Below are 19,751 nucleotides of genomic sequence, written 5' to 3'. Positions count from 1 at the left end.
ATGGGAAGTAGATACATGCTTTATTAGTTTTCTAGAGCTGTGATAACAAATTAGCACATACTTGGCGCTTAAAACAACAGAAAAGTATTCTCTCAGTTTTGGAGGCTGGAAGTCTGAAATTAAGGTATTGGCAGGCCTGTACTGCCTCTGAAGGCTCTTGGGGAGAATCCTTCCTTGTCTCTTCCAGCTTGTGGTGATGCCAGGTGTTGCTTTGCTTTGCCTCCATCTTTCACATGGCCTTCTCCCCTGTGTCTCTGTATGTTTTCTGCTTTTCTGTCTCTTGTAAGGATAACCATCATTGGATTTAGAGCTCAGCCAAATGCAGTATGACTTCCTATTGAGATCCTTACCTCAATTATATCTGTAAATAAGGTCATTTTCTAAGGTTCTGGGTGGATTTTTTTTTTTTTTTTTGAGGGAACACTATTCTACCCTTTCTGCCTAGGTACTTTTATAATAGCAAGCAGTACAAGCTGGAATTTGTTATGCCCATCTGCTATTTTTTAGGAATGTGACTTTTGATGTGACAGACATTAAGGGCTAAGTAAAAACATGGTGTTAACAGAATTAGGGTTGGCTTAATAAATAAAATCATTAAAGCAACTGGAGAGAAATAGTATTTTTTTTTCCTTTCTGTAAGATTCCCATATGCAGGAAATTTTGGTTTCATTCTGTATTCCATTCTTATTGATGACAAGAAAGCCTGGGTTTAAACCAGAAATCTGGCAGTGGCTCTGGCTATTTATTAAACTATATCAACATGGACAAATTTAATATCTATGTTTAAAAAGAGGATGCTAATCCTTGTCTGATAGATTTTTCTAAGAATTAAACTATATAATGTCTGGAAAGCACTTAGTACAATGCCCGGAGTTTAAGAAACACTTAACTATTACATCTCAATGTTTTCTCATTCTGATGTCACCATCACTAATTCAATTCTATGTCTAAATAAAATATTGCTTAATTTAAATACATGCTTCTTATTCTATCCAATATACCTAATTTATTTTTCTCAAATCACTTTTAAAACTACCATGACCAAGTTATAAATAATCTAATTTTTCTGACAAATATAATGGAAGGTGAAAGATCACTTTCTAGGTCCTAAAATTTATTTTTCTTTTCATTATTTTCTAGTGCCTTTAAACAACTGTGTAAAATTACTTTTATTCATTACATAGGTAAATATATAAAAAATGTATGTATTTTACTTTTACAAGCAACACTCAGGCCTACTTCTATTGTATGTATATGTAATCACGACCCACTGTCCCCAGATATATTTGTTGAACACTTTTGGGCTTCAGTCTATTTTTATAGGAACTATTTTTACAAACTGTTATGGAGAAATCATCAAAATAATATTTTCAAAGGACTTCTAATTTTATAAAGTACTTTCACATGCATTATCCATTTCTCTGTTATTCACCCACTCATCCAATAAGTACTACATTTGCTAGCATTTTTGGCACCAAGCTGGGTGCTGGAAAAAGAGCTAAAAGCCATCCTACACTATACAGGAAGCACACTAATGGACGGTGGTAAATGCTATGATGGGTACATATGCTGAGTACTATGTAGCTTAAAGGTAGGATAATTGGCTCAGACTTGAATACAAGGCATTGTCAGCTAAAAGGGAATTTTTTTTTCTTTAGTACCTAGAAATTAGTTCTAAAGGGGAAAAAGGGAGAGTGAACAGCAGATGCAAAGGCATGGAGGTTTAATGTGACTGGAGTCTAGGTTTGAAGAAGAGGCATGGCATGAATTGAGGGTCTGGGAAAAATAAGAGTCAGACCCAAGAGAGCTGGAAAGTCATGCCTTGAACACGGACTTTATTCTTAAGATAATGGAAAGTCACTGATGAATACCAGGTGATGTATAATATGATACATCTACATTTTAGAAAGCAGAAATTTGAATTAGAAATTAGAAATAAATTGGGGAATAATTAAATAGGAGATACAGGGAATAGGGACTCTTTCATAATCCTTGGCAGAAATGAGAAGGATCTGATCTTTACCTTGTAAGTAAAGTTGAAAGTACTTGGCATCCAATTGGATGTTGCTTCTCAATGAATTTCAGTGACTTGCTTAAATTAATTTAAATAGTAACTGTTCACTCTTGAAACAGAGCTCTTCCTAATTTATACTAACAGTTTTTATTGTGCTACCTTTGAAGAAATATCTTTATTTTAGAGTTTGGAATCCCTAAGGAAAATCTGAAGTTAATTCTCTAGGTTCAATTATTGTCTCTTAGTTTCCCATATGTTCCTGTTATCTAGTGCTGAAAAAGAAACTAGACCCCAAACATAGTGGCTTAAAACAATGATGTGTTATCCCTCATCATTTTCCAGGTTGTCTGGGCTCAGCGAGGTGGTTTTTCTCTTCTACATCGTGGTGTCTGGTCTGCCCTTACCTAGAATCCTGACTGGGACTGCAACATCCAAAATGGCTTTCCACACATGTCCTGGACCTCTCCTGGGGTGGCTGGAAAGGTTGTGGTTGGCTGGGTCTCTCTTTAGCAAGGAGTTAGATTTCTGACATGGTGGCCAAAGGACTCCAAGACTAAAATGGGAAATTGTCAGGTTCCTCAATAGCTAGATGCAGAACAGGCAAAGACTTACTTCTGCTGCATCCTATTGGAAAAAGAAATCCATACAGCCTACCCTGACTCAAGGAGGAGAAATAGATTTCACTGTTTGATAGGAGGAGTAGCATGAGAATACAGGGATGAGAGGAAGTATTCGGAGAGTTGGTACCATACGACATCATTGGTGCTGACTCATTTTTCAGATAAATTCTGAAAGTAGAAATTCTCTTTTCCGTAATTATTATCTTCTTTTAAGTAGATAACATCAATTCAAGGGCATATGGTAACATGAAACTGTTTATAAAACACGTTATTCCTCAGAATGACAATCCAATATGGTATATAGGAAATTGCTTTTTTTTTCTTTTGCTATAAGACATAAATATTATAATCATCCACACAGAAAAATCTCCTTATAGTTGATTATTTTTCAATTGGAAACATTAAAAAAGAATGGTTTATACATGTCCCTTTGGCACGTATGCTGGTCAGTGTTAGAAACTGGTAGATGAAGTCCATAAAATCAACAATGAAGATGAAAAGTCATTAATTTTGCAAGAACAGTAAGGAATCCTCTCTACCTCAGACCAAAATTTTTAATTGTGAGACTCAGAGAGACTTCTTTTATTATTTTTTTGACAATGACTTTATTTTAGAAGGACTAGAGAAGTCTGTCATTCTTCCCCTCTCACTGATTCTCTCATGGTCATTACAACTTGGCTTTATAAGTTAAAATCAAATAGTAGTAAACTAGTGTCACTATTCAGGATATGAAATTAATAAATATATTTTGCAGTTGTACCAAAAAGTATCTATCTGAAGAAGGCAGAATTAGATGGAGTTTATTACATATTGTTTAAGGGTCTAAAAATTAGTACATTTAAATTTATAAACACACTGGCAATTCTGTATGACACATGTAAGCCTAGAATTGAAAAGGACATATTTTAATAAACTTAACCCTAAAACATGTACATGCATACAAGCACAAACACACACAGCAAATCAAAGCAAAACCAAACCAAAACAAAAAATCTATGTCCTTGAGCATTCCTTGACTAATTCTTTTGTTTCAGTTATGTTATGTATCTGGAAGACCAAAACCTTTTAACTGAATATAAGGACAATCTGGATGTAGATCCCTGCCCCTTCCCCTTCCAGACACACCTGCCCCCTTGATCTGCAAGGTCGATTTTCTTATTCCTGATAATCAAGGTATCTCTTTTCAACCTCATCCTTGTTTCCCAAAGCTATATGCCCTGGTAGAGAGAGGCATCCTAACATTTAGGAAGACTTCATATATTATATAGGAAGCTTCACTAAATGTGTAAGAGTAAGGGCCATGGGTTCACTTGGCCTCAGTTTGAAACAAGGGTCTACTACTTATTAAATCTGTGTGATATTGTGAAATTATGTAAACTCTGTGCTTCCATTTCCTTTTCTGTAAAATGAGGATAACAATAGTAGGTACCTCAGAATGGTTTGATAAAAACTACAGGTGAAAATCATCCATGTTAAGCACTTTAGAAGAGCACCTGGCACACGTATCCATTAATACCAACTTTAATCTCATTAATGATAATTCAAGTTTCCAACGAATACATATCAATAATGTGCTAAATGCAGGGTCCCCTAGGTGGCTCAATCAGTTCAACACCCAGCTTGATTTCAGCTCAGGTCATGACCTCAGAGCCATGGGATCGAGCCCCACCTGGAACCCACCTCAAGCCCCCCTCTGACCCCAGCACCAACTGGGCTCCATGCTTAGCGGAGAGTCTGCTTGAGATTCTCTCCCTTTCCTCTGCCCCTCCCCCTGCTTGCACTCTCTCTCTCCCTAAAATAAATATTTAAGTCTTTTAAAAAATATGCTAAATGCGTATTTTGGTCATGTTACATTAAAATTATGCTCACTATTCCTCTTTTCCAATTTTCTGATTAGAAAGCCAGAGGTGACTCTCTTTCTCAGTGTACTTATCTGTTAACCTTTGCCATTATCAATGGACTCTCTTATCCACACAATGTCCAAGCTCAACAACATCAACCTTTTTTCTTGTAGGTGTTCACACCCAGGAAATTCAGCTATCTCCCCTTTGCCAAATTAAGCCCTGCTTTGGGCTCTCAGATATTCTTTTTGCAATATATGTGTTAAATATAATTTCTCTTTATTTTCATCATCCTTTGAAATACTCTTTTTAAAAAAATGTTCTTTAGTTAACATGAAAGCTTGTATCTTGACAGTAAGTCTCAAATATATCTTCTTGCTAGCAGCCATCTGTCAGCAGGTTGGAGCTGGACTGTCACTACCATTAAACTAAAATACACTTTCAGTGGTGTGAAAACCAATTCAACAACAACTTATCTTTTACTTCCCTTTATTCCCCTGCGCTACATCACCTTCAGAATTGTGTACCCCCAAATGGTAATGTCATCTTACCTGTCACTCACACTCATGCTTTCCAAATCAAGCAAGAAAGAAAGCCTGCAAGGGATTTCAGAAGTTCTTGTGATTTGTTTGCTCATGTGCCAAGGGCTATAACTGCTCTTTGGAATCACAAAAAAGCCTGATTTTCACCTTTACATGCCTTTCAATGTACTATTCCTTCTACAAGTAAATAGTGACTCCAGGCCTAAAGGAAGAGCCACAGAGGTGTGGAAGAAGGTAATAACCAAAACAGTTATTATTAGCACTAGGTTAAGATGTGTAGGATAACAATAAGAAGAAGAAAAAAGGAAAATCATATTATTGCTGCTGCAGTGAAGAAAAATAAGTGTCAAAAGGAAGATGAGTTTGAAAATACAGCCATGAAAGCCTTTCAGTTACTTTATTGAAAAAGAAATATTTTCTCTGCTCTTTCCAGCTCGGCGCTTTTTCGCAAGGATTTTTTTTTTTTAATAGAAGTGTTCAGGCAATAAACATGACAGGCAGCTCATGTCTGGAGGACTGTAAGACACCTCTGGATTTCGTAAAGTACGAGGTGATTAAATTCATCGTACCCCCAAATATAATAATCTGTAAAAATTCCATTGCCTGGAGTATCTTTATTTTGTCATAAAGAAGTGATGGGAAAGCAAGCGAAATGTCAGACACTACAAAATCTTAGTTATTTCTCCACTGGTACCCCAGAAGCCATAAATTCGCTAGGAAAAATAGAGAAAATAATACCTGTTTGTATTCTTAACCATGGCAAAGCATAAGATCGTTAAATCAATATTCATTGCCACAAAACTATACATTATAATTTCTATGCTTTGTGGTAATTTGCATGTGTGTATGTTTGTGTATTCATCTCAGTCATCTTCTTACTTTAATACTTGACTGGAGATAGGAAATTACATCCATATGGAATAAAATTTACTCTAATAAGGCAGGCTAAAAATACAGAAATTGGTAGTCACAAATACATACTGAAAGAGCTGCTCTGCACATTAATACTGTATGGTGTTAGACATACAGAGCTTCCTTTTTTTTTTTTTTTAATCTAGTTTTCTTGGCACTTGCTAGCTAGTTTCCCATAACCCGAAAAACACACCTTTGTTTGATTTGTGACATATGAATGAGAAGAGCTTTTTAATTCCTGCATTGTTAACTGGCTTTTGAGTAGTCACCCCAGAATTCTTTTCATGCCCATTCATCTTACATTTATGTTCTAAAAAAGTTTGTTATAATTCTTAGCCCTGAAGAAATTAAAGGAGAAAGTGGTTGGAAACTCAGAAAGAATCTCCCAAGAGAGGTCAAATCACTATTTCAATTGTATGTAATTTCAATGAAAAAATTATAGAAAATTAAAACAAATCATTTCCAGAAATTGACTAAGGATGGTGAGTGAGAAGAGAGTGGAATGAGCCTAGGATGAAAATGAAAGATCAGTGACCAGATCAGTGTGGTAGAGGAGGACTTCACTAAAAACGAGAAGCTTAAACACACACACACACACACACACACACACACACACACACACGCAAATAGCATAGCTATGGAAACTTGAATTATGGAGCCAGATGTATGAGTTCAAATTCCAACTCTGTCATTAGACAGAAGCATGATCTGGATAATTACTCCTAATTACTCTTTCCGTGCCTGTTTCCTCAACTGGAAATTGCGAAAATTCAGGGCTATCTCACAGGTCTGTTGAGAGGATTAAATAAGTTATTACAGGCAAAATGCTTAAAATAAATACAAGTAAATCTGAAGACTAGGTATTTGTCTTCTTTACAAATGTATGAGTAAACAAAAAATGAAGAATTTATCTTGAATAATCCAAATGGGATGCAACATGAGTGGGTCTAAATTCTGTGAGACGTCTAAGAGGATCTTCTACATGGAATTAGCATACCAACTTCATTAGAATTGGTGCTCACCTTGGTCTATTTAATTTTTCGGAATTTATTTCCAAGCCCACATATAAAATATAATATTTAGTATAAAGAGCAATAGTAAGTCTATCACATCTTGCATAGCTTATTGAGGGGAGTTATGATGTTCAAATTGAGATTTTTTTGTATTATGAATTGCTTCCGTAATTTGCATTACAATTATAGCTAGCATAAAGATATTGTACTTTTGGGCCCCTCGGTGGCTCAGCTGGTTAAGTGTCTGCCTTCAGCTCAGATCATGATCCCAGGGTTTTGGGATTGAGCCTGTGGTGTCCTTGGGCTCCCTGATCAGCAGGGAGTCTGCCTCTCCCTCTCCTTCTGCCTATCCCCCGCAGCCCCCGCTTGTGCTCTCTCTCTCAAATAAATCAATAAATCTTAAAAAAAATTGTACTTTAGAAGTTAATTTAAAGGATCTTTATTCAAGTTTACATAGAAGGCCAGTATCATTTTACTTTTCATATTTGCTATGTCTTATTTCTAATATTAATGTAGGTTGGTTTTACAGAACACCATTTGCTCTGATTTTTATCGATACTTGTGAATAATTATATAAATACTAAATGATATGTTCCCTTAAGTATTATGCTTTGTATCTATACTGGAAACTTTATATACCTTATTTTTAATCCTTATAAAATCTTTTTATGTAGTTTTAATTAAGAAAGTAGTTTTTAATTATGAAAGTGAGGTACAAGGAAGATATGACTTACCAAGATTGTATAATACTTATCTACAGCAGGAGTGGGTGAAAGCCAATGGTTAATCCAAAGGCAAACACCTAAACTGTAAAGTGCTGTACAATATTAATTACTATTATTCTACCAGAGATAACAAAAGTTAATATAAAATTATTTGAATGCCTATTTTCTTGCTCATTACAATGCTAATTTTATGTGGTTGATTTATGTGGCTAAAATTTATCTTTTATTACATTGATAAGAGAACTTCGGCTCAGAAAATTCACAAGGCTTGCCCATGATGTATAAACACTGTTTGCTGGAGTAGGAAGCTACACCTTCCAATGCTAATTATTTTTACACTTATTTCACAATACTTACACTTTATTTTTGGTTTGAGGTCCAAATGAAACTAAAAAATTATGCTAATGTCACAACTAAATTTATATGAAGCAAAATAAAGAAGATTAGGGATCCAGGGTTTTTGTAGGAAAACAGCACCATCAGAAGTGGACTTTTACTTTATTTTAAAGCAAACATGGACTACAGACTCGCGTCTCCAATTCTGTTAAGGAGTTCAAATTCTATACAACTACCACATAGATAATTTCACGATTTAACTCTGGCCCGAAGGGAAAAAAAAGAAAGATATCTAAAACATAATTTTGTTGTCAAAATTTTGTTGTCAATTTTGTGATCCAACTGGAAAGAAAAAATATTATTAACACATGTGAATCAACCACTAAGCAGTAAAACGCAATTACTAAATAACTTTGGTTTTTGGGTTTTAGACATTACACATCAAAGGAGGCCAGAGTTAAGGGGGTATTTGTAAGAAGGGATGAACTCACATCTAGAACTGAGAGATGATATGAAAGTTCATGACCAATAGGACAGTTCAGGTTTCAAGATTATGTTTTATTCCTCACTTTGTTCATACGTGAGAAATTGTCATTTCCACACTCAGTGGTTAACTCACCTGATTATGACAAATACTCATACAGAATTTAGTGTGTTAGTACAAATCAATGTATAGACTAAAGAGAATATGAAGAAAATAGTATGCAAATTTGATAGCTTTTTAATATAAAACTGCCCTAACATGTATGGAGCAAGTTATGATGTATTAATTAAACTAATTTTTGTGTTTATTTTCTGAATCATAAGATAGTTATAAGATAAAACATGGATATTATGTTTAAAAAACTTCAGTAAACATCTCTTGATTAACGCCTGTGTACTTTGCACAGCAATAATTGGAAATTTTAAAAGATCAAACTGAGTGTTGTAGAAAGGGATGTGGGTGGGGAATGGGGTAACTAGAAGATGTGCATTAAGGAGGCCATGTGATGTGATGAGCACTGGATGTTATACGCAAATAATGAATCATTGAACACTACAACAAAAGCTAATGATGTACTATATGTTGGTTAATTGAATTTAATTTTTTTTAAAAAAGAGAAATAAAACAAATATGGCAAAAAAAATAAAAGATAAATAACATAAGACAATTGTTTTTGACTCTATAGTTCTCATCAATTAAACAAATGACCAAGCAAAAACTTTGCAGTACATGAAAATGTTTAGTTAATAATGGGGAAAATATGGAAATATGAGATGAACCATATAAACAATTTTATACAAATTGTGAATATGATTTGTCTTCTATAAAATAATATGTTAAGTTTGACAACCATTTGACTTGTTAGGAAATTATGAGAAGAAATTTTTAAAAAATCTTTTAAAAATAGGTACTTATTTACCATTTTGACTTTTAAAAATTCTTTTCTGTAGATTCCAGTTTCCAACTGGTTAGTTAGGATTTGTCCTCTGCCTAAAGGGCATTCTTTTTAATTTCTTATAATGTAGGTTTGTAGATGACAATTCTTTTCAGCTTTCATTTCTCTGAAAACAGTCTGAAATTCACACTTTAAAAAATATTTCTGCTCAATGTAAATTGGATTACTTTTCTTTTGTCAATCTAAAATTTTTTACTTTGTATTCTGCCTGTGATTATTTTTTAGAAGACTGTGATTTTTTTAAATCATGTTCCCCTATGTGTAATGTGAGTTTTTTTCTACAGCCACTTACACATTTTTCCCTGTAACTGAAGTTCAGCATTTTGACCATGGCTGTGGTTCTCTTTTTGCTTATTCTGCTGACCTTCTCAGAAGTATGTATGTCTTTATATAAAATATTGGAATATATATAGATGTGTGTGTGTGTATATATATATATATATATATATATATATATATATATATAATCTCACACTATTTTTTACTCAAGAACTCTAATTACACTTATTTTAAACCATTTGACATTAGCCCAACAGACCCTTGAAATTCTCATCATTTTATTTTACTTTTTTCTCCACTGTGACTTTCAAAGTGGTTAATTTGTATAGATAAGTCCACAAATGTTTTCTTTCTGTAGCTTCCCATATGATACAATGTCCCTTTCCTTAGGTTCCATAGTTTTTCTCTGAGTCTTTTTCAGTTTCCATTAATATTCTGGTAGAGAATTAAGAAGTTTCTATCTTCTTTTAAGATATCAGAATAGTTTTATTAGCTTTTAAATAAAATAAAAACCGTTAAATGACAGCTTTAAAAGCTTTTAAACAGCTTTAAAAAATAGCTGCTTTACAATTATTATTGCTAAGTCAAATATTATGTTCATTTTGAGTTAAGTTCTGATTTCTTTCCTCTCTTTCCTCCACCTCCTCCTCCTTTTCCTCTTATAGTTTCCCCTCTCTTCATCTTCTTCTTAAGCTTTGGATTGCATTTCCTGCTTATTTCCTCCCCAGTAAATATTGATTGATTTTGACATTGGGGTAATGTGTTTTAGAAACTTCATGTTCTGTTAGCTTCCTCAGAAGAATATTGATTCTCAATTTAGAAGGAATCTGAATTATTTTCTTATCACCCTAAACTTGGGTAGTTTTGATTTTAGACTTTGTGAATGGAGATCTACCGGAAGCTGAAAGTACTTGCCACACCCTGCATCTTGGTATAACGCAGCCCCCAGGGAATCTTGTCAAAGTTTACCTTAAGGCTTTATGGAGTTAAGTCTATGGTAGATATTATTCTATAACGTGGTTTACATTCCCAAGGCTCCTGGTGTCTCAGTTGGATGTTAGAGATGTTAACAACAGATATTTTCCTATGGGAGAAAGACCAGCACTCTAATGATGTGCTGCACTGCTCTTTCCTGATTCTGCTCAACCTCTCCTTTTTCTGTTCCAGCAAGAAAGCACAAAGAGGTTGTTATCTAACAATCTTTGGATGGTTTTGTTCTGTACCTCTACAGCATTGCCCTCAACCATCAATTTAAAGTGAATACACACAGACTCCTAGGCACCCCACCGTACAATTCTATCTTTCTCACGCTCCAGTCCGCAAATTCTAGTTGCTCTGTTTGCCAGCTCTGAAATCTGCATCCTTACAGTACTTTGCACAAACTCCAATTCTCTGTACCAGGTTAGAAAATTATTCCCAGCAGAGAGTTAGTATGGCTCTAGGGCCAAAGGTGCAAAAGGAAAACAAAAAACAAACAAAAAAAAACCCCAAAACCTAAAACATTGTTTTTGGAATATAGGAAATTTACTAATGCAGAAAAAGAGCTTCTCCCAAGAAGGCATAACTATAAAAAGCAGCCACTACCAGTATCCAGCATGGAGTGTGAGGGCAATGACTAAAATGACCCCTCTTCTTCTGAACTGTCATCTCCTGCTGGCACATAGGCCAAAATCAAATGGAAGCAGAGGGGTTAGAGGGCAAGAGCTGGTTATGTAATCTATGACCAGGCTCTTAAGACAAACAGTGGTATGGGGAAAGGAGTAAAGATGTTTGCGTAGAAGAAAGGAATAATTAGCATATTGATATTTCTGAATTCAGGGCAATAAATTATTTTAAATTTATAACGAAAATACAGTTATTCACATACCCATGTACTCATTGTGTGGGTAATCACTGAAAATTATACAAGAACCTAATTTATTACCTCGAACAATAATTGTGTATACACACACATATATTGCTTAATATTATTGAGAGGAATATATACCTCTAGATATTTATATAGATTTTACTAATATTCTTTTTTCTTAAGATTTTATTTATTTATTTGACAGAGAGAGAGACAGCCAGCGAGAGAGGGAACACAAGTAGGGGGAGTGGGAGAGGAAGAAGCAGGCTCATAGCAGAGGAGCCTGACGTGGGGCTCGATCCCATAACGCCAGGAACACGCCCTGTGCCGAAGGCAGACGCTTAACCGCTGTGCCACCCAGGCGCCCCAGATTTTACTAATATTCTAGGGCTAGAATAAGTTTGAAGTTTTTGGAGAAGGTAGATTCAAAGCTAGGTAGGCATAATGGGTATAGTTTTTAGAAGTTGAATTAATAGTCATCTTTTTTCTAAGTTTCTGGGAGTTACTATTGCTAATCACCACAAGAATTCTCTAAGCTTAATTTATAGGGCACTGAATCTCAGAAAGACTAAATTTCCCAGGATTGAATCGCTGTTAAGTGATAAAGATACTTATGTGTAAATCCAAAGTCTACATTCTTAACAGTACTGAGTATGAAAGACAGTAAAGACAGTGAGACGACTGACGTGAGACATATCACCTAATGGGGAGAGGAACCATACAAACTAAAAATCAATATTAAAATATATTCAGAGTATCTATGGAACAATCTGGAGAGAATGGGTCTTTATGAAGTTGGATTATTCAAAGGCATTGGAATGTGCCAAAATGCATTTAAGTTTAGAGAACATATTACTCATAGGATATGATTAGTTATAATTAATATCCATGTTAGTGGCTCAAGTTCAGAAGACAATTAAGGTATTAGTAACAGAAAAATATGATGAAAAGCATCATATTAATGGACTATTTTTTTAAACTTTCAGTCCAAGGGGAAAAAGATATAGTGCATTTATCATTAGAGGTAGAATGTGACATCTGTGGTCAATGTCTAATAAAACCCACAGTTTCTGAAAGCTTAAACTGACAACACTAATAATCTTAACATGATATCTTATTTGACTACAATGCTTGATAACTAAATAAGCTACCCTTGCTCTTCAATATTTTTTGTGCTAATCAGATCAATTTAAAAGTCACTTAAATTATCATTTTATTGGAATTTTTTTCTTGACCTTAACTTTATAATAATGTCTCGATGAACTGTTTAGAAGTCCACATGATGATTCAGAAATAATTCAGTTTTCATAATTTGCAGTGGGAATATTCACTTCCAGTAGTAATTCAGTGCTTTTGAAAATGCATGAGAGAGTCATGTATTAAAGTTAGGAAGCAACAGGAGACCATCGATTTCCTCCCTTTGATATTACAGGCTAGTGTTTACATGAAATTTGATAATATTTGTCTAGGACAGTTTCATTTGCCAGATTAATACAGTTTCCTCCATTGGTTATTTCTAATTTCAAGAGGCATATTCTGTCTCTAAATGTCCTTTCATCACTGATTCATTTATCCCTTTTTTCTTTTCTTTTTTTATGTTTTCCTTTAGAAACTTCCAAATACTACTGGAAATGTTTTGGCTATTCCTCAAGTCTGATAATTCCATTATTATGGAAAATGGTGAATATTCTGGGTAATCCCACACTAAATGGACAAATCAACACATGGATGTTACAGTATAAAAGTCCAATGAACTCAGGAAAGCAAAATTACAAATTTCTTTGTTACCATCAAGAAGCAAATGAATGCATACTTTAGATATGTAGAATAATTTGAGTAGTAAAATTTGAAATATAAGTGCCATCTACAACATACCAGTGATTGATACACTTAAGAAACTACACCTTGGAGAATCTCATCTTTTACCCTAAATCTAAAATATATATTTACCTGATCATAGCAAAATTAAAATGAAATGAAATGTCAAATAACAAGTTTGATTCATTGAAAAACTAACTTTGATTTGAGTATTTCTTTATTTTCCCCCTTTGCTCTTTTTGGATAGCTTTTCAAGGATTCCTGTTATAGCACTTATCCTATATGTGTGTAAATTATTTATTCATGTTGGATTTTATCATTAGCTTCTAGTGCTTAAAAACGCTGTTACAAAATTTTTGTGAAAATCTAATATGCATGACAGCATTTGGCACCTAGTGCATGCTCAATGAATGATATGACCTTAAACTGTTGATTTCACCATAAATTGTTTTTCCCCAAATGATTACTTCTGTTGATTATTGTAATATAGTTCAGACATAGGTTTTTAGAATGAAAAATTACGTTGGTTGAAACAGATGCTGAGAGAGTGGTTGAGTGAAGGAGAATGAAGAAGAAAAAGTGGTAAAGATATAGCATCACAAAGCAACTTCTACTCCTAGCTTCAGTAAAGTAGCTTTCCATAAAAAATAATTATAAAAGTAGAAAAACCCAAAAATAAATCAAGCACACAAAAGTATTTATTGCCAGATCTAAGTTAAAATAAATACTAGAGAGAATTGTTCAGGTAGAAGAAAAATAAACCTAGATAGAAAGTTTGAAATGACAAAAAGAGGAAATATGTAGGTAAACCCAATGAATATTGAATGATTAAGATAGTAGCAGTGTCTTTTGGGTGTTTATAATATATGTATAATTAAAGCCTACAAAAATAATGGTGGAAACATCAAGGAATAGGGTGGAGTTATAATGTTATATTGTCCTTGCTTTGTTCATGGAGTGATAAGGGTACTAATTATAATTTACTCTAATAATCAAGACTACACATTTTATTCTCTAGGGTTGCCACTAACAGAATATGAAATTGACAAGCTAATAGAAAAGAGCTCAATGAAAATACCAACTTCATTAATACAAAATGAAGCAAAAAGGGGAAATAAAGGGACATATAACAGATGGAACAAAATAAACAAATATATAATTATAATAAGTTAAAAAATAATTACTCTAATTTAGATGTAAAGGCTAACACATAAACTTAAGAAATTAAACCCTACATGCTATTCATAAGAAATCCACCTTGACTATAATATTATAATAATCATAAGTACAGAACTAACTTATAAATAATTGAATGTATCTATACTCTTGTGAGATAAAGGAGACTGTGACACAACCATTGGTGGACTAGAGAAAAACATTTCATAATGGTAGAGAAGTAAATTCACCAGAATTACCAATAATTATTTATCTGGTAACTTACTGCTCAAATATATGGAACAAAGATGAAATAAAAGGAACAAATGAACATCACAGAGTTTTTTAAGTTACTAGGTAGCACATTAAGAAAACAAAGAAATTAGTATGAGTAATAAAGATTTCACTAGCACAATTAAAAGCTTGACCTGATGAGCACACATTCGCCCAATAAATGGAGAATACTCACTCATTATGAATCTACATAGAAATATACCAATATCGGGGTGCCAGGGTGGTGCCATTGGTTAGCCCACCAAATCTCGGTTTCTGCTCAGGTCCTGAACTCAGGGTAGTGAGATCAAGCCCTGCATAGGGCTCTGCACACAACGCAGAGCCTGCTCAAGTTTCTCTCTCCATCTCCCTCTCCCACTCCCCACCCAACTCTCTTGTGCATGTTCTCTCTCTCTCAAATTAATTAATTAATTAATTCAACAAAAGAAATTTACCGACATCAGGTTACATTTTCTCCCTTAAAAGAGGCAGACACTTCAGCATTAACATTTGATTTTCTGAGATAAAAACTATCCTTTTACTCAGAAAATAATAAAATATTTTAGTGTGTTTTTATCAATAATCTAAACTAGAGCCAAGGAGTTATATTTCATAGGCATTGCCTGCTAACATATTTGATACATTTGGAATAGGCATTTTTCATTCTCTGACAAATTGGTAATAGGATTTTCTAGTGTGTTTATTTAAATTTGTGTGTTCCAATTCAGAGACAATAGAATAGTTAAATTATGTAATAGAACTTCATGGCTAAAGCTGATAATTGTAGTAATAAATAAGAGGAAGAGGAAAAGAAGAAAGAAGTGCTAACATATATAATATTCACTATGCTTAAAATACTGTTCAAAGAGATTTGCAGTTGTTAACATGCTTAATCTTTAAAACAGTTACTTGTTATCCCATTTTTAAATAAAGAAACTGGCACATAATAAGATAAGGTAATTTGCACAAAAGGAGTGCTAAATTGTGAAATCAGGATTTATTTCAAACCGAGGCTCACTAAAAAACTGGTATTTTCAATAAAACTATAAATTACATTTTAAAGTTTAATTAAAGAGACAAATGCAGACAAGAAAGTCTCAATAAATTCATATTTTAGAGAATGCATAATAAAAATACAATGATCTTTTAGAGAAATAAAACCAGATGCAAATTTTTAAGTTTTTAAATGGCTATTTCAAACTTTTTCTCTACTGTAATAATATTGCATAGTCATTACCCAAATCAAAACACTGTATCAATGGTTGATAATCATTTAATTAAATTGAAACAAAAAGCATTTTTATAGTTAAATATCCTTTTTTAACAATATGAATTTTATTTATTTTTAATTTTTTGAATGTAGTTGACACGATGTTACATTAGTTTCAGGTGTGCAACATAATTTAACTTTATACGTTATGCTAAGGCTCACACAAGTGCAGCCACCCTTTGTTCACTGTATATCGCTATCACAATATCATTGACTATATTCCCTATGCTGTACCTTTTATTCCCATGACTTATTCATTCTACAACTGGAAGCCTGTATCTCTCACTCCCCTTCATCCATTTGCCCATCCCCTGACCCCCTCCCCTCTGGCAACCATCAGTTTGTTCTCTGTATTTATAGGTCTGATTCTGCTTTTTGTTTGTGTATTCATTTGTTTTGGTTTTTAAATTCCACATGAGTGAAATCCTATGGTGTTTGTCTTTCTGTCTGACTTATTTCACTTAGGATAATATCCTCTAGGTGTCACTATTTGTAGGTGACATGATATGCATAGAAAACCCTAAAGCCTCACCAAAACTCTATTAGAAGTAATAAGTGAATTCAGTGAAATTGCAGGATATAAAATTAATACCAAGAAATCAGTAGTGTTTGTATACACTAATAATACAGTAGCATAAAGAAGATTAGGAAAATAATTTCATTTACAATTGCATCAAACAGAATAAAACACCTAGGAAGAAACTTAGCCAAGTAGGTGGAAGACCTGTACTCTGAAAACTATAAAACATCAATGAAAGAAATTGATGATAACACAAATGAAGGGAAAGATATTGCATGTTCATAGATCGGAAGAACTGATATTTTAAAATGTCTATACTAACCAAGACAATCTACAGATTCAATGCAGTCTGTATAAAAAAACAATAGCATTTTTCACAGAACTAGAACAAACAATTCTAAAATTTGTATGGAACCACAAAAGACCCCAAACAGCCAAAGCAAACTTGAGAAAGAAAAACAAAGCTGGAGGTATCACAATTCCAGATTTCAAGATACATTACAAAACCATAGTAATCAAAATAGTATGATACTGGCACAAAAATAAACACATACATCAATGGAACAGAATAGAGTGGCCAGAAAAACCCACACTTATATAGTCAATTAATTTATGACAAAGGAGGCAAGAATATACAATGGGGAAAAGACAGTCTCTTGAACAAATGATATTGGGAAAACTGGACAGCTACATGCAAAAAAAAAAAAAAAGAATCTGGACCACTTTCTAATATCATTCACAAAAGTAAACTCAAAATAGATTAAACCCTAAATATAAGACTTGAAACCGTAAAACTCCTAGAAGAAAACACAGGCAGTAATTTCTTTGACATTGGGCATAGGAACATTTTTCTACAAATGTCTCCTAAGGCAAGGCAAATAAAAGCAAAATAAAGTATTAGGACTACATCAAAATAAAAATCTTCTGCACAGTGGAGGAAACCATCAACAAAATAAAAAAACAATGTAGTGAATGGGAGAAGATAATTGCAAATGATATATCCAATAAGGGATTAATATCCAAAATATATGAAGGACTTATACAACTAAACACACACAAAAAAATAATCTGACTTAAAAGTGGGCAGAGGATCTGAATAGACATTTTTACAAAGAAGACATACAGACGGTCAACAAATACATGAATAGATGCTCAATATCACTCATCATTAGGGAAACGCAAATCAAAACCACAGTGAGATATCGCCGCACACATGGCAGAATGGCTAAATTTTTTTAAAAAAAGAAAAAAAAACAACAAATGTTGGCAAGGATGTGGAGAAAAGGGAACAGTTATGCACTGTTGGTGGGACTGTCAGTTGGTACAGACACTGTGGAAAACAGTATGGAGGTTTCACAAAAAATTAAAAATAGAAATATCATATGATCCAGTAACTTCACTACTGGGTATTTGTTCAAGGAAAATAAAAACACTAATTCAAAAAGGTATACGCACCCCTATGTTTATTGCAGCATTATTTATAATAAACAAGTTATGGAAGCAACTTAAGTATGCACTGAGAGATGAATGCATAAGGAAGATGTGCACACTTGCATACACACACACACACACACACACACACACACAGGAATATTATGCAGCCATAAAAGGGATGAAGTCTTGCTGGTTAAACACATTTTTAATATTTGCTATATCTATTTTTATCATTTGCTTTATCTAGAAAAATGTAGTTTCTTTAGATCTCTCAATTCATTTGAAGATGTGTCATATCTCATACACCCTACAAAAGAAAACAGTAAAAGAAGATACATGTGGAAGAATAAAATGATAATCATAGAGTTTAGAAAAAAAGGAAAAAATTGCAAGCCCTCTATGTTTGTAACGGCTTGAGCTTGATATTGAAGGAGCTGGATTTTCACCCTCACCTCACAGTAACAGGAACCTCTTTCTTTCTGCTGGGTGATGTCAGAAGAGGTCTAGGGTAGGTAGGGATGTTCACCATCACCCAATTATAACAACACTACTCCCTTAGTTGTTAATGGAAGCAAATGAGAAAACATGCATTTTTCTTTCCATTTGATCATAATGAAGCAGTACCCACCACCACTTTTCCTGCTGGGGCAATCTCAGAAGAAGCCAGTTAGAGAGAAGACTTAAATAAGATCCAGATCCGCATAATGTAAATGATATTCTCTGGGTTGCAAAAAGAAATCATTAATTGTACCAAAAGCCAAAAAGACCTCAAACTGAATGAAAAAAGGCAATCAATGAATACCAACACCACATGACAGAGATTTTAGAATTATCTAACAAATATTTTCAAGCAGTCATGATAAAAAAAAATCCTCAACAAACAATGAAAACACTTAAAACAGATAAAAAATTTTAAAGTTCTAGCAAATAAATAAAGACTCAGCAAAGAAATGGAACATAGAAAAAAGAGTTAAATCAAAATGTTATGTAACAGGGGGCACCTGGCTGGCTCAGTTGGTGAGCATACGACTCTTGATCTTGGGCTTTTAAGTTTGAGCCCCGCGTTGGGTGGAGAGGTTACTTAAAAATAAAATCTTAAAAAAAATGCTACACAAGAAAAATACAATAACTGAAATGAAAAGCTGAATGGGTGTGCTCAACAGAGAATGGAGGGAATAGAAAAAGAACCAAGGAACTGAAGTAGAAATTACCTAATCTAAACAACAGGAAGAAAGTAGACTAAAAAAATTAAAGATGAACACAGCACAAATGACCTGTGAGAATAAAATAAAGAATCTAGCATGTGTCACTGGAGTCATTCATGAAAGAAGAGAGTGTAGGGCTAAGGAAGTAGTTAAGGGCATAATTACTGAAAACTTCCCAAATTTGGCAAAAGGCATGCACCTACAGATTAGAAAAGCTGAGTAAACTTCTAAATGGATAGGCAAAAAGAAATCCATGCCATGTGCATTATAATTAAACTGAAAACTGAAGACAAAAAAGTCTTGCAAGCAACCAGAGAAAAAGGACACCTTGTTTGTGGGTGAAAGTCAGCAAGGATATGCAACTCAACAGGATGCACTAATGAGGTGTAATCAACACTTAGAGAACGCTCTATTTACAACATTGGAATACACATTATTTTCAAGTATTCAAGGAACACATATTAAAGTAGACCATATCCCAGGCAATAAAACTTGAACAACTTTGA

General features: G+C 33.7%; 1 protein-coding gene across 1 annotated transcript in view; it reads left to right on the top strand.

Moving 5' to 3' along the window:
* CSMD3 (CUB and Sushi multiple domains 3) overlaps positions 1–19,751 on the top strand; it is a 1,149,842-nt gene that overhangs the window by 126,342 nt on the left and 1,003,749 nt on the right.

The sequence above is a fragment of the Ailuropoda melanoleuca genome, chromosome 9, assembly GCF_002007445.2.
Source record: "Ailuropoda melanoleuca isolate Jingjing chromosome 9, ASM200744v2, whole genome shotgun sequence".
NCBI classification, from domain to species: domain Eukaryota; kingdom Metazoa; phylum Chordata; class Mammalia; order Carnivora; family Ursidae; genus Ailuropoda; species Ailuropoda melanoleuca.
This window is presented reverse-complemented; position numbering and strand designations above follow the sequence as displayed.